Raw genomic sequence first — 14,870 nt, 5'->3', positions numbered from 1 at the left:
AGGAAAAGGAAATACCATCACATAAAAACTAGACAGAAGTATTCTCAGAAACTTCTTTGTGATGTGTGCACTCAACTCACAGATTTGAACCCTGCTTTTCAAAGAGCAGTTATGAAACACCCTTTTTGTAGGATCTGCAGGTGGACATTTTTGGCGCTTTGAGGCCAATGCTGGAAAAGGAAATATGTATACATAAAAACTAAACAGAAGCATTCTCAGAAACTTCTCTGTGTTTTATGATTTCAACTCACAGAGTTGAAGCTTCCTTTTGATAGCGCAGTTTTGAAACACTCTTTTGTAGAATCTGCAAGTGGATATTTGGAATGCTTTGAGGCCTATGCTCGAAAAGGAAATTTCTTCATATAAATACTAGACAGAAGCATGCTCAGAAACTTCTTTGTGATGAGTGCATTGTACTCACAGACTTTAAATTTCCTTTTGATAGAGCAGTTTTGAAACAGTCTTTTTGTAAAATATGAAAGTGTATATTTGGTGCGATTTGAGGGCTAAGATGGAAAAGGAAATATCTTCACATAAAAACTGGACAGAAGTATTCTCCGTATTTTCTTTGTGATGTGTGCATTAAACTAACAGAGTAGAACCTTCCTTTTGATAGAGCAGTTTTGAAACCCTCTTTTTGTAGAATCTGCAAGTGGATATTTGGAGCGATTTGAGGCCTATGGTGAAAAAGGGGATATCTTCGCATAGAAACTAGATAGAAGCATTCTCAGAAACTTCCCTGTGCCGTATGCATTCAACTCACGGACTTAAAACTTCCTTTTGAAAGAGCAGATTTGAAACACTTTTTTTGTAGAAACTGCAAGTGGATATTTGGAGCGCTTTGAGGCCTATGCAGGAAAAGGAAATATCCCCACATAAAAAGTAGACAAAAGCATTCTCCGAAACTTCTTTGTGATGAATGCATTCACCTCACAGAGTTGAACCTTCCCTTTGATGGAACAGTTTTGAAACACTCTTTTTGTAGAATCTGCAAGTGGCTATTTGGAGCGCTTTGAGGCGTATGCTGGAAAAGGAAATATCTTCACATAATAAATAGACGGAAGCATTCACAGAAACTTCTCTGTGATGAGTGCATTCACCTCACAGAGTTCAACCTTCCTTTTGGTAGAACAGTTATGAAACACTCTCTTTGTAGAGTCTACAAGAGATTATTTGGAGCTCATTGAGGCCTATGCTGGAAAAGAAAGTATCTTCCCGGAAAAACTAAGCAGAATCATTCTCAGAAATATTTTTGTGATGAGTGCATTCAACTCACAGCCTTGAACCTTCCTTTTGATAGAGTAGTTTTGAAACACTCGTTTTGTAGAATCTGCAAGTGGATATTTGGAGTGCTTTGAGGTCTATGCTGGAAAAGGAAATATCTTCAGATCAAAACTAGACAGAAACATTCTCAGAAATGTCTGTGTGATGAGTGCATTCAACTCACAGGGTTGAACTTTCCTTTTGCTAGAACAGTTTTGAAACATTCTTTTTGTAGAATCTGCAAGTGTGTATTTGGAGCGATTTGAGGCCTATGCTGCAAAAAGAGAAATCTTCACATAAAAACTAGACAGAAGCATTCCCAAAAACTTCCCCGTGCTTCATGCATTCAACTCACAGACTTGAACCTTCCTTTTGATAGAGCAGTTTTGAAACACTCTTTTTGTAGAATCTGCAATTGGATATTTGGAGCGATTTGAGGCCTATGATGAAAAAGGGAATGTCTTCACCTAAAAACTAGACAGAAGCATGCTCTGAAACTTCTTTGTGATGAGTGCATTCAACCCACAGAGTTGAAACCTCCTTTTTTTTAGAACTGTTTTGTAACACTCTCTTTGTAGAATCTGAAAGTGGATACTTGGTGCGCTTTGAGGCCTATGCTGGAAATGGAAATATGTTCTCATAAAAACTAAGCAGAAGCATACTCACAGAGTTCTTAGTGATGAGTGCATTCAACTCACAGACATAAACTTTCCTTTTGATATAGCAGTTTTGACACACTCTTTTTGTAGAATCTGCAAGTGGATATTTGGAGCGCTATGAGGGCTACGCTGTAAAAGGAAATATCATCACATAAAAACTATACGGAAGCATTCTCAGAAACATCTCTATGATGAGCGCATTGTACTCACAGACTTGAACTTTCTTTTTGATAGAGCAGTTTTGAAACACTCCTTTTGTAGAATGTGCAAGTGGATATTTGGTGTGCTTTGAGGCCTAATCTGGAAAAGGAAATATCTTCACATAAAAACTAGACAGAAGCATTCTCTGAAACTTCTTTGTGATGCGTGCATTCATCTAACAGACTAGAAACTTCCTTTTGATAGAGCAGTTTTGAAACACCCTTTTTGTAGAATCTGCAAGTGGATATTTGGAGCGATTTGAGGCCTGTGGTGTAAAAGGGAATATCTTCACATAAAAACTAGAAGGAAGCATTCTCAGAAACTTCAGTGTGCTTTATGCATTCAACTCACGGACTTGAACCTTCCTTTTGAAAAAGCAGATTTGAAAAACTCTTTTTGTAGAAATTGCAAGTGGATATTTGGAGTGCTTTGAGGCCTATGCTGGAAAAGGATATATCCTCACATAAAAACTAGACAAAAGCATTCCCTGAAACTTCTTTGTGATGAATGCATTCAGCTTACAGAGTTGAACTTTCCTTTTGATAGAACAGTTTTGAAACACTCTTTTTGTAGAATCTGCAAGTGGATATTTGGAGAGCGTTGAGACCTATGCTGGAAAAGGAAATATCTTCACATAAAAATTAGACAGAAGCATTCTCAGACACTTCTCTGTGATGAGTGCATTCGACTCACAGAGTTCAACCTTCCTTTTGGTAAAACAGTTTTGAATCACTCTCTTTCTAGAATCTACAATAGGTTATTTGGAGCTCATTTAGGCATATGATGGGAAAGGGAATATCTTCCCATAAAAACTAAGCAGAATCATTCTCAGAAACATTTATGTGATGAGTGCTTTCAACTCAGAGACTTGAACATTCCTTTTGATAGAGCAGTTTTGAAACACTCTTTTTGTAGAATCTGCAATTGGATATTTGGAGTGCTTTGAGACCTATGCTGGAAAAGGAAATATCTTCACATAAAAATTAGACAGAAGCATTCTCAGACACTTCCCTGTGATGGGCGCATTCAGCTCACGGAGTTCAACCTTCCTTTAGGTAGAATAGTTTTGAATCACTCTCTTTGTAGAATCTACTATCGATTATTTGGAGCGCATTGAGGCCTACGATGGAAAAGGGAATATCTTCCCATAAAAACTAAGCAGAATCATTCTCAGAAACATTTTTGTGATGAGTGCATTCAACTCTGAGACTTGAACATTCCTTTTGAAAGAGCAGTTTTGAAACACTCTTTTAATAGAATCTGCAAGTGGGTATTTGGAGCAATTTGAGGCCTATGCTGGAAAAGGGAATATCTTCACATAAAAATTAGACAGAAGCATTCTCAGAAATTTCTTTGGGATGAGTGCGTTCAACTCACAGGGTTGAAATTTCCTTTTGATAGAACAGTTTTGAAACACTCTGTTTGTAGAATTTGCAAGTGGATATTTGGAGCGATTTGAGGCCTATGCTGCAAAAAGGGAATATCTTAACATAAGAACTAGACAGAAGCATTCTCAGAGACTTCCTTGTGCCTTATACATTCAATTCACAGGCTTGAACCTTCTTTTTGGAAGAGCAGTTTTGAAAAACCCTGTTTGTAGACTCTGCAAGTGGATATTTACAGCGATTTGAGGCCTACAGTGAAAAAGGGGATATCTTCACATAAAAACTAGATAGAAGCATTCTCAGAAACTTCCCTTTGCTTTATGCAGTCAACTCACAGACTTGAAACTTCCTTTTCAAAGAGCAGATTTTAAATACTCTTTTTGTAGAAACTGCAAGTGGATATTTGGAGCGCTTTGAGGCCTATTCTGGAAAAGGAAATATCCTCACATAAAAACAAGACAAAAGCATTCTCCGAAACTTCTTTGGGATGAATGCATTCAGCTCAGAGAGTTGAACCTTGCCTTTGATAGAACAGTTTTGAAACACTCTTTTTTTAGAATCTGCAAGTGGATATTTGGAGCGCATTGGGACCTATGCTGGAAAAAGAAATATCTTCACATAATACCTAGACGGATGCATTCTCAGAAACTTCTCTGTGATGAGTCATTTATGAAACACTTTCTTTGAAGAATCTATAAGAGATTATTTGGAGCTCATTGAGGCCTATGCTGGAAAAGGGAATATCTTCATATAAAAACTAGACAGAAGCATTCTGAGAAACTTCCCTGCGCTATTTGCATTCAACTCACACTCTTGAACCTTCTTTTTGAAAGAGCAGATTTGAAACACTCTTTTTGTAGAAAGTGCAAGTGCATATTTGGAGTGCTTTGAGGCCTATGATGGAAAAGGAAATATCCTCACAGAAAAATTAGACAAAAGCATTCTCAGAAATTTCTTTGTGATGTGTGCATTTAATTCACCGAGTTGAACTTTCCTTTTGATAGAACAGTTTTGAAACAGTCTTTTTGTAGAATCTGCAAGTGGATATTTGGAGCATTTTGAGGTCTATGCTGGAAAAGGAAATATCTTCACATAAAAACTAGACAGAAGCATTCCCAAAAACTTCCCCGTGCTTCATGCATTCAACTCACAGACTTGAACCTTCCTTTTGATAGAGCAGTTTTGAAACACTCTTTTTGTAGAATCTGCAATTGGATATTTGGAGCGATTTGAGGCCTATGATGAAAAAGGGAATATCTTCACCTAAAAACTAGACAGAAGCATTCTCTGAAACTTCTTTGAGATGAGTGCATTCAACCCACAGAGTTGAAACCTCCTTTTTTTTAGAACTGTTTTGTAACACTCTCTTTGTAGAATCTGAAAGTGGATACTTGGTGCGCTTTGAGGCCTATGCTGGAAATGGAAATATGTTCTCATAAAAACTAAGCAGAAGCATACTCACAGAGTTCTTAGTGATGAGTGCATCCAACTCACAGACTTAAACTTTCCTTTTGATATAGCAGTTTTGACACACTCTTTTTGTAGAATCTGCAAGTGGATATTTGGAGCGCTATGAGGCCTACGCTGTAAAAGGAAATATCATCACATAAAAACTATACAGAAGCATTCTCAGAAACATCTCTATGATGAGTGCATTGTACTCACAGACTTGAACTTTCTTTTTGATAGAGCAGTTTTGAAACACTCCTTTTGTAGAATGTGCAAGTGGATATTTGGTGTGCTTTGAGGCCTAATCTGGAAAAGGAAATATCTTCACATAAAAACTAGACAGAAGCATTCTCTGAAACTTCTTTGTGATGCGTGCATTCATCTAACAGACTAGAAACTTCCTTTTGATAGAGCAGTTTTGAAACACCCTTTTTGTAGAATCTGCAAGTGGATATTTGGAGCGATTTGAGGCCTGTGGTGTAAAAGGGAATATCTTCACATAAAAACTAGAAGGAAGCATTCTCAGAAACTTCAGTGTGCGTTATGCATTCAACTCACAGACTTGAACATTCCTTTTGAGAGAACAGATTTGAAAAACTCTTTTTGTAGAAATTGCAAGTGGATATTTGGAGTGGTTTGAGGCCTATGCTGGAAAAGGATATATCCTCACATAAAAACTAGACAAAAGCATTCTCTGAAACTTCTTTGTGATGAATGCATTCAGCTTACAGAGTTGAACTTTCCTTTTGATAGAACAGTTTTGAAACACTCTTTTTGTAGAATCTGCAAGTGGATATTTGGAGAGCTTTGAGACCTATGCTGGAAAAGGAAATACCTTCACATAAAAATTAGACAGAAGCATTGTCAGACACTTCTCTGTGATGAGTGCATTCAACTCACAGAGTTCAACCTTCCTTTTTGTAGAACAGTTATGAAACACTCTCTTTGTAGAATCTACAAGGGATCATTTGGAGCACATTGGGGCCTATGCTGGAAAAGGAAGTATCTTCCCATTAAAAAAAAAAGCAGAATCATTCTGAGATACTTTTTTGTGATCAGTGCATTCGACTCACAGACTTGCACCTTCCTTTTGATAGAGCAGTTTTGAAACACTCTTTTTGAAGAATCTTCAAGTGGATATTTGGAGCGCTTTGAGGCCTATGCTGGAAAAGGAAATATCTTCACATAAAAACTAGACAGAAGCATTGTCAGACACTTCTCTGTGATGAGTGCATTCAACTCACAGAGTTCAACCTTCCTTTTTGTAGAACAGTTATGAAACACTCTCTTTGTATAATCTACAAGGGATCATTTGGAGCACATTAAGACCTATCCTTGAAAAGGGTGTATCTTCCCATAAAAAAATAAGCAGAATCATTCTGCGATACCTTTTTGTGATGAGTGCATTCAACTCACAGACTTGAACATTCCTTTCGATAGAGCAGTTTTGAAACACTCTTTTTGTAGATTCTGCAAGTGGGTATTTTGAGCGCTTTGAGGTCAAAGATGGAAAAGGAAATATCTTCATATAAAAACTAGACAGAAGCATTCTCAGAAATTACTTCGGGATGAGTGCATTCAACCCAAAGAGTTGAACCTTCCTTTTGATAGAACAGTTTTGAAACACTTTTTTTGGAGAATCTGCAAGTGGATATTTGGAGCAATTTGAGGCCTATGCTAGAAAAGGAAATATCTTCACATAAAAACTAGACGGAAGCATTCTCAGAAATTTCTTGGTGATGAGTGCATTCAACTCACAGGTTTGAACTTGCCTTTTGATAGAACAGCTTTGAAACACTCTGTTTGTAGAATTTGCAAGTGGATATTTGGAGAGATTTGTGGCCTGTGCTGCATAAAGGGAATATCTTAACTTTAGAACAAGACAGAAGCATTCTCAGAGACTCCCCTGTGCTTTATGCATTCAAATCACAGGCTTGAACCTTCCTTTTGATAGAGCAGTTTTGAACCACTCTTTTTGTAGAATCTGCAAGTGGATATTTGGAGTGATTTGAGGCCTATGATGAAAAAGGAAATATCTTCACCTAAAAACTAGACAGAAACATTCTCAGAAACTTCTGTGGGATCAGAACGTTCAACCAACAGAGTTGAACCTTCCTTTTGATAGACTAGTTTTGAAACACACTTTTTGTAGAATCTGCAAGTGGATGTTTGGAGGGCTTTGAGGCCTATGCTGGAAAGAAAATATCTTCACCTAAAAACTAGACAGAAGCATTCTCAGAAACTTCTTTGTGATGAGTGCATTCAACTCACAGTGTTGAAAGTTCCTTTTGATAGAACAATTCTGACACAATCTTCTTATAGAATCTGCAAGTGGATATTTGGATTGATTGAGGCCTATGCTGGAGTAAGAAATAATTTCACATAAAAACTATATTGAAGCATTCTCAAAAACATCTTTGTGATGTGTGCCTTCAACTCACAGAATTGAAACTTCCTTTTGATAAAGCAGTTTTGAAACACCATATTGTAGAATCTGCAAGTGGATAGTTTTAGCACTTTGAGGCCTAGCCTGGAAAAGGGTATATCTTCACATAAAAACTGGACAGAAGCATTCTCAGAAACTTCCCTGTGCTTTATGAATTCAACTCACAGACTTGAACCTTCCTTTTGATAGAACAGTTTGGAAAAACACTTTTTGTAGAATCTGGAAGTGGATATTTAGAGCGCTTTGAGGCCTATGCAGGAAAAGGAAATACCATCACATAAAAACTAGACAGAAGTATTCTCAGAAACTTCTTTGTGATGTGTGCACTCAACTCACAGATTTGAACCCTGCTTTTCAAAGAGCAGTTATGAAACACCCTTTTTGTAGGATCTGCAGGTGGACATTTTTGGCGCTTTGAGGCCAATGCTGGAAAAGGAAATATGTATACATAAAAACTAAACAGAAGCATTCTCAGAAACTTCTCTGTGTTTTATGATTTCAACTCACAGAGTTGAAGCTTCCTTTTGATAGCGCAGTTTTGAAACACTCTTTTGTAGAATCTGCAAGTGGATATTTGGAATGCTTTGAGGCCTATGCTCGAAAAGGAAATTTCTTCATATAAATACTAGACAGAAGCATGCTCAGAAACTTCTTTGTGATGAGTGCATTGTACTCACAGACTTTAAATTTCCTTTTGATAGAGCAGTTTTGAAACAGTCTTTTTGTAAAATATGAAAGTGTATATTTGGTGCGATTTGAGGGCTAAGATGGAAAAGGAAATATCTTCACATAAAAACTGGACAGAAGTATTCTCCGTATTTTCTTTGTGATGTGTGCATTAAACTAACAGAGTAGAACCTTCCTTTTGATAGAGCAGTTTTGAAACCCTCTTTTTGTAGAATCTGCAAGTGGATATTTGGAGCGATTTGAGGCCTATGGTGAAAAAGGGGATATCTTCGCATAGAAACTAGATAGAAGCATTCTCAGAAACTTCCCTGTGCCGTATGCATTCAACTCACGGACTTAAAACTTCCTTTTGAAAGAGCAGATTTGAAACACTTTTTTTGTAGAAACTGCAAGTGGATATTTGGAGCGCTTTGAGGCCTATGTAGGAAAAGGAAATATCCCCACATAAAAAGTAGACAAAAGCATTCTCCGAAACTTCTTTGTGATGAATGCATTCACCTCACAGAGTTGAACCTTCCCTTTGATGGAACAGTTTTGAAACACTCTTTTTGTAGAATCTGCAAGTGGCTATTTGGAGCGCTTTGAGGCGTATGCTGGAAAAGGAAATATCTTCACATAATAAATAGACGGAAGCATTCACAGAAACTTCTCTGTGATGAGTGCATTCACCTCACAGAGTTCAACCTTCCTTTTGGTAGAACAGTTATGAAACACTCTCTTTGTAGAGTCTACAAGAGATTATTTGGAGCTCATTGAGGCCTATGCTGGAAAAGAAAGTATCTTCCCGGAAAAACTAAGCAGAATCATTCTCAGAAATATTTTTGTGATGAGTGCATTCAACTCACAGCCTTGAACCTTCCTTTTGATAGAGTAGTTTTGAAACACTCGTTTTGTAGAATCTGCAAGTGGATATTTGGAGTGCTTTGAGGTCTATGCTGGAAAAGGAAATATCTTCACATCAAAACTAGACAGAAACATTCTCAGAAATGTCTGTGTGATGAGTGCATTCAACTCACAGGGTTGAACTTTCCTTTTGCTAGAACAGTTTTGAAACATTCTTTTTGTAGAATCTGCAAGTGTGTATTTGGAGCGATTTGAGGCCTATGCTGCAAAAAGAGAAATCTTCACATAAAAACTAGACAGAAGCATTCCCAAAAACTTCCCCATGCTTCATGCATTCAACTCACAGACTTGAACCTTCCTTTTGATAGAGCAGTTTTGAAACACTCTTTTTGTAGAATCTGCAATTGGATATTTGGAGCGATTTGAGGCCTATGATGAAAAAGGGAATATCTTCACCTAAAAACTAGACAGAAGCATGCTCTGAAACTTCTTTGTGATGAGTGCATTCAACCCACAGAGTTGAAACCTCCTTTTTTTTAGAACTGTTTTGTAACACTCTCTTTGTAGAATCTGAAAGTGGATACTTGGTGCGCTTTGAGGCCTATGCTGGAAATGGAAATATGTTCTCATAAAAACTAAGCAGAAGCATACTCACAGAGTTCTTAGTGATGAGTGCATTCAACTCACAGACATAAACTTTCCTTTTGATATAGCAGTTTTGACACACTCTTTTTGTAGAATCTGCAAGTGGATATTTGGAGCGCTATGAGGGCTACGCTGTAAAAGGAAATATCATCACATAAAAACTATACGGAAGCATTCTCAGAAACATCTCTATGATGAGCGCATTGTACTCACAGACTTGAACTTTCTTTTTGATAGAGCAGTTTTGAAACACTCCTTTTGTAGAATGTGCAAGTGGATATTTGGTGTGCTTTGAGGCCTAATCTGGAAAAGGAAATATCTTCACATAAAAACTAGACAGAAGCATTCTCTGAAACTTCTTTGTGATGCGTGCATTCATCTAACAGACTAGAAACTTCCTTTTGATAGAGCAGTTTTGAAACACCCTTTTTGTAGAATCTGCAAGTGGATATTTGGAGCGATTTGAGGCCTGTGGTGTAAAAGGGAATATCTTCACATAAAAACTAGAAGGAAGCATTCTCAGAAACTTCAGTGTGCTTTATGCATTCAACTCACGGACTTGAACCTTCCTTTTGAAAAAGCAGATTTGAAAAACTCTTTTTGTAGAAATTGCAAGTGGATATTTGGAGTGCTTTGAGGCCTATGCTGGAAAAGGATATATCCTCACATAAAAACTAGACAAAAGCATTCCCTGAAACTTCTTTGTGATGAATGCATTCAGCTTACAGAGTTGAACTTTCCTTTTGATAGAACAGTTTTGAAACACTCTTTTTGTAGAATCTGCAAGTGGATATTTGGAGAGCGTTGAGACCTATGCTGGAAAAGGAAATATCTTCACATAAAAATTAGACAGAAGCATTCTCAGACACTTCTCTGTGATGAGTGCATTCGACTCACAGAGTTCAACCTTCCTTTTGGTAAAACAGTTTTGAATCACTCTCTTTCTAGAATCTACAATAGGTTATTTGGAGCTCATTTAGGCATATGATGGGAAAGGGAATATCTTCCCATAAAAACTAAGCAGAATCATTCTCAGAAACATTTATGTGATGAGTGCTTTCAACTCAGAGACTTGAACATTCCTTTTGATAGAGCAGTTTTGAAACACTCTTTTTGTAGAATCTGCAATTGGATATTTGGAGTGCTTTGAGACCTATGCTGGAAAAGGAAATATCTTCACATAAAAATTAGACAGAAGCATTCTCAGACACTTCTCTGTGATGGGCGCATTCAGCTCACGGAGTTCAACCTTCCTTTAGGTAGAATAGTTTTGAATCACTCTCTTTGTAGAATCTACTATCGATTATTTGGAGCGCATTGAGGCCTACGATGGAAAAGGGAATATCTTCCCATAAAAACTAAGCAGAATCATTCTCAGAAACATTTTTGTGATGAGTGCATTCAACTCTGAGACTTGAACATTCCTTTTGAAAGAGCAGTTTTGAAACACTCTTTTAATAGAATCTGCAAGTGGGTATTTGGAGCAATTTGAGGCCTATGCTGGAAAAGGGAATATCTTCACATAAAAATTAGACAGAAGCATTCTCAGAAATTTCTTTGGGATGAGTGCGTTCATCTCACAGGGTTGAACTTTCCTTTTGATAGAACAGTTTTGAAACACTCTGTTTGTAGAATTTGCAAGTGGATATTTGGAGCGATTTGAGGCCTATGCTGCAAAAAGGGAATATCTTAACATAAGAACTAGACAGAAGCATTCTCAGAGACTTCCTTGTGCCTTATACATTCAATTCACAGGCTTGAACCTTCTTTTTGGTAGAGCAGTTTTGAAACACCCTTTTTGTAGACTCTGCAAGTGGATATTTACAGCGATTTGAGGCCTACAGTGAAAAAGGGGATATCTTCACATAAAAACTAGATAGAAGCATTCTCAGAAACTTCCCTTTGCTTTATGCAGTCAACTCACAGACTTGAAACTTCCTTTTCAAAGAGCAGATTTTAAATACTCTTTTTGTAGAAACTGCAAGTGGATATTTGGAGCGCTTTGAGGCCTATGCTGGAAAAGGAAATATCCTCACATAAAAACAAGACAAAAGCATTCTCCGAAACTTCTTTGGGATGAATGCATTCAGCTCAGAGAGTTGAACCTTGCCTTTGATAGAACAGTTTTGAAACACTCTTTTTTTAGAATCTGCAAGTGGATATTTGGAGCGCATTGGGACCTATGCTGGAAAAAGAAATATCTTCACATAATACCTAGACGGAAGCATTCTCAGAAACTTCTCTGTGATGAGTCATTTATGAAACACTTTCTTTGAAGAATCTATAAGAGATTATTTGGAGCTCATTGAGGCCTAGGCTGGAAAAGGGAATATCTTCATATAAAAACTAGACAGAAGCATTCTGAGAAACTTCCCTGCGCTATTTGCATTCAACTCACACTCTTGAACCTTCTTTTTGAAAGAGCAGATTTGAAACACTCTTTTTGTAGAAAGTGCAAGTGCATATTTGGAGTGCTTTGAGGCCTATGATGGAAAAGGAAATATCCTCACAGAAAAATTAGACAAAAGCATTCTCAGAAATTTCTTTGTGATGTGTGCATTTAATTCACCGAGTTGAACTTTCCTTTTGATAGAACAGTTTTGAAACAGTCTTTTTGTAGAATCTGCAAGTGGATATTTGGAGCATTTTGAGGTCTATGCTGGAAAAGGAAATATCTTCACATAAAAACTAGACAGAAGCATTCCCAAAAACTTCCCCGTGCTTCATGCATTCAACTCACAGACTTGAACCTTCCTTTTGATAGAGCAGTTTTGAAACACTCTTTTTGTAGAATCTGCAATTGGATATTTGGAGCGATTTGAGGCCTATGATGAAAAAGGGAATATCTTCACCTAAAAACTAGACAGAAGCATTCTCTGAAACTTCTTTGCGATGAGTGCATTCAACCCACAGAGTTGAAACCTCCTTTTTTTTAGAACTGTTTTGTAACACTCTCTTTGTAGAATCTGAAAGTGGATACTTGGTGCGCTTTGAGGCCTATGCTGGAAATGGAAATATGTTCTCTTAAAAACTAAGCAGAAGCATACTCACAGAGTTCTTAGTGATGAGTGCATCCAACTCACAGACTTAAACTTTCCTTTTGATATAGCAGTTTTGACACACTCTTTTTGTAGAATCTGCAAGTGGATATTTGGAGCGCTATGAGGCCTATGCTGTAAAAGGAAATATCATCACATAAAAACTATACAGAATTTTGGCTTTTGTTGCCATTGCTTTTGGTGTTTTAGACATGAAGTCCTTGCCCATGCCTATGTCCTGAATGGTAATGCCTAGGTTTTCTTCTAGGGTTTTTATGGTTTTAGGTCTAACATTTAAGTCTTTAATCCATCTTGAATTGATTTTTGTATAAGGTGTAAGGAAGGGATCCAGTTTCAGCTTTCTACATATGGCTAGCCAGTTTTCCCAGCACCATTTATTAAATAGGGAATCCTTTCCCCATTTCTTGTTTTTGTCAGGTTTGTCAAAGATCAGATACTTGTAGATATGTGGCGTTATTTCTGACGGCTCTGTTCTGTTCCATTGATCTATATCTCTGTTTTGGTACCAGTACCATGCTGTTTTGGTTACTGTAGACTTGTAGTATAGTTTGAAGTCAGGTAGTGTGATGCCTCCAGCTTTGTTCTTTTGGCTTAGGATTGACTTGGCGATGCGGGCTCTTTTTTGGTTCCATATGAACTTTAAAGTAGTTTTTTCCAATTCTGTGAAGAAAGTCATTGGTAGCTTGATGGGGATGGCATTGAATCTGTAAATTACCTTGGGCAACAAAAGCCAAAATTGACAAATGGGATCTAATTAAACTAAAGAGCTTCTGCACAGCAAAGGAAACTACCATCAGAGTGAACAGGCAACCTACAAAATGGGAGAACATTTTCGCAACCTACTCATCTGACAAAGGGCTAATATCCAGAATCTACAATGAACTCCAACAAATTTACAAGAAAAAAACAAACAACCCCATCAACAAGTGGGCGAAGGACATGAACAGACACTTCTCAAAAGAAGACATTTATGCAGCCAAAAAACACATGAAAAAATGCTCACCATCACTGGCCATCAGAGAAATGCAAATCAAAACCACAATGAGATACCATCTCACACCAGTTAGAATGGCAATCATGAAAAAGTCAGGAAACAACAGGTGCTGGAGAGGATGTGGAGAAATAGGAACACTTTTACACAGTTGGTGGGACTGTAAACTAGTTCAACCCTTGTGGAAGTCAGTGTGGCGATTCCTCAGGGATCTAGAACTAGAAATTCCATTCGACCCAGCCATCCCATTACTGGGTATATACCCAAAGGACTATAAATCATGCTGCTATAAAGACACATGCACACGTATGTTTATTGCCGCAATATTCACAATAGCAAAGACTTGGAACCAACCCAAATGTCCAACAATGATAGACTGGATTAAGAAAATGTGGCACATATACACCATGGAATACTATGCAGCCATAAAAAATGATGAGTTCACGTCCTTTGTAGGGACATGGATGAAACTGGAAATCATCATTCTCAGTAAACTATCGCAAGAACAAAAAACCAAACACCGCATATTCTCACTCATAGATGGGAATTGAACAATGAGAACACATGGACACAGGAAGGGGAACATCACACTTTGGGGACTGTTGTGGGGTGGGGGGAGGGGGGAGGGATAGCATTGGGAGATATACCTAATGCTAGATGACAAGTTGGTGGGTGCAGCGCACCAGCATGGCACATGTATACATATGTAACTTACCTGCACATTGCGCACATGTACCATAAAACCTAAAGTATAATAATGATAATAATAATAATAATAAAAGAAAAAAAAAAAAAAAAGAAAAAAAAAAAAAAAAAAAAAAAGAAGGAAAAGGGTGTTTGAGCCAAGGGGAAACTTCCGCTTTGCCCTATGAAGTTTTGCTGAAAAATCAACTGACAAAACGCAAATTAATTGGAGATAGGCTATGTAAATGTATTTAATATTGCCTAATAAAAAAGCCCCACCAGCTCTTTTCAGAAAAAAAAAAAAAAAAAAAAAAAAAAAAACTATACAGAAGCATTCTCAGAAACGTCTCTATGATGAGTGCATTGTACTCACAGACTTGAACTTTCTTTTTGATAGAGCAGTTTTGAAACACTCCTTTTGTAGAATGTGCAAGTGGATATTTGGTGTGCTTTGAGGCCTAATCTGGAAAAGGAAATATCTTCACATAAAAACTAGACAGAAGCATTCTCTGAAACTTCTTTGTGATGCGTGCATTCATCTAACAGACTAGAAACTTC

This window comes from Pongo abelii, chromosome 13 (genome assembly GCF_028885655.2).
Source record: "Pongo abelii isolate AG06213 chromosome 13, NHGRI_mPonAbe1-v2.0_pri, whole genome shotgun sequence".
NCBI classification, from domain to species: Eukaryota; Metazoa; Chordata; class Mammalia; order Primates; family Hominidae; genus Pongo; species Pongo abelii.
This window is presented reverse-complemented; position numbering follows the sequence as displayed.